This window comes from Chelonia mydas, chromosome 2 (assembly GCF_015237465.2).
Source record: "Chelonia mydas isolate rCheMyd1 chromosome 2, rCheMyd1.pri.v2, whole genome shotgun sequence".
NCBI classification, from domain to species: domain Eukaryota; kingdom Metazoa; phylum Chordata; order Testudines; family Cheloniidae; genus Chelonia; species Chelonia mydas.
In genome coordinates, this window is record NC_057850.1 from 55,938,249 (window position 1) to 55,940,489 (window position 2,241).

Genomic DNA, 2,241 nt, shown 5'->3' on the forward strand with positions numbered 1-2,241 from the left:
AGCCACGCGGGCAGGGCGGGGCCTGGGTGGGTGAGGCTGCCGCGGGGCCAAGGGCAGGGGGCGTGGCCCTGTGGAGAGCAGGGCGGGGCCAGGGGAGGGGGGTTGCTCAGGTGAGGGGAGATGAAAGTTGGTGACTGCGGGTGGCTGAGGCGGGGGAAGAAGGTGGCCGGGGGGGTGGCTGAGGTGGGGGTTGGGTGGGGGGAAGAAGGTGGCTGAGGCAGGTAGAATTCAGTGCGTGGGGGAGGCTGAGGCAGATGGAGGATTGGGTTGGGTCCAAATTGAGGTTGGGGAACAAAACTGTCTGGGGCAACGTGGCAGGTGCCCAATAGGGAGAGCTGGGCACCCACTCTGGGGAGTGTGGGATGCAGCCAGTCCCGGTGAGCAGCAGCTCTCCCTGTGCCCCATAGGTATGAGCGCAGGCTATGCCTACACTTCTCCTCCTCGAGCTTCTCACACATATGCAGCTCTGGCAGAAATGGCTTTCTCCACACCTCTTAACTGTGCATCATTTAAGGTGGATTGAGCCAGGTTTCTCTTGGCCTTGGCCTGTCTGTTAAAAAGTGAATAATGACTGAAGTGACTAACTACGCAGCACCTTACACAGAAACTTAAAGATAAGTTTGCTTCCATATCACTTTTTCACATTTTATTAGTTTTTTCTCTGCATGTTTTGTCAAGTGTCTGTGTGTAGTTTACCAGTCCTCAAGGCACTTAGTTAAAATACACAGATTAACAGTGTACATGACATATGCTAGATAAATTAAAATGATGAACCAAAATACCAACATAATACAAGATGTTCTTCTTGAGCTAGAGACAGTTCACAACCTGCAATAAGCCTGTAAGATGAACTTGTACCACAATATATGTGTTGAAAAACAGTAACATAAGGTGGGGAGAGAGAAAGAGAGTTTAGTTTCAACAAAGCAGCATTCAGGATTCAAAGCATAGAGTATAGGCAGATCTCGTAAATCTTCATGGAATCCTAAAGCTGTCTGTAACCCTTGGGTAGCCACTTTTAGGAGAGAGCCATGAACATGACATGACTTCAGAAGTAGGAAGAGATCTGAAGAAAGAGGTTTACTTGATTCACTGCTCAGGCATTTAATCCTCTTCTCATAGTTTTGATTGTTAGTAGGCCCCTAGAAGGCACCCTATATTCTTTAAATAGGATTGTGGACTATTAGAAGAAAAGACACATGAAAAGTTGCATATTTCAATAGCGTTAGTCTCTAAGGTGCCACAAGTACTCCTTTTCTTTTTGCGAATACAGACTAACACAGCTGCTACTCTGAAACCTGTCAATGTTTAGAATCTTCTTTTAATTTCAACTTAGCACAACAGAGCCATAATCAGAAAAAGTCTTGAAATCGAAGCACTGTCCATACTACAAGCATGTTAAGTAAACTAACATTGTTTAAAATAGGTTAATATGGTTTGCAGCCACATTCAAACTCTTGAAAGCTAATTTACAGTAGTATTTGAGTATGATGAGCTCACATGAGTGTCTAAATCCTCAACTGTAGATGAGGAGTACACAATGTGGGAGAGACTGAAAAGGTGGCACAAAGCTCACCTTTGTTCTCTGCCATTTCTGAGCCAACTCAATGCCAGGCTAGTTGCCAGGTATACTATAAATGCACAGCATGTGGTTTTCTATTAATTTTATAAACAACATAGCAGTAAGCAGTTATCCAGATGTCTAGGACAAAGAAAAAAATTATTTCAGAGCCAAGCAATCCAAGCTTGTTATCCATGGAGGACAAGCAAAATAGGGTAGAACTGCTGATACCTGTTCCTAGCAGGCTATGAGATGGCATTCCCATAAGCTGGATAAAGTAGATTGGCCTAACAAGCTATAACATCCAAAACATACTTGTCATAAAACAGGACAGCCAGCCAGACTGCCTTATACGGATTTTGAACCAAGTCTATCAAATCTAGCAAATGGAAATGGTCATGGATTTCAGATAATGACTAAACATATTACGTGTACTGTGAGTTTGAATATTAGAATTCTATTCATTCCAGGCCAGACTGAGCTAGTTTCAGAGGAATTAAGGAAGTTACAAGTTTCTTTGCTGCCATACACAAGACCCACTGGCTGGATACAGGAGAGTTCAAAGTTGGAAATTATACTTTCCTTTATTCTGGACATTCAAATGGACAAGTGAAGCACAGGGATGAGGTTACTACAGAAATGGACAAGAGAACATTGAACAGATGAAAACCGGTGTCTGA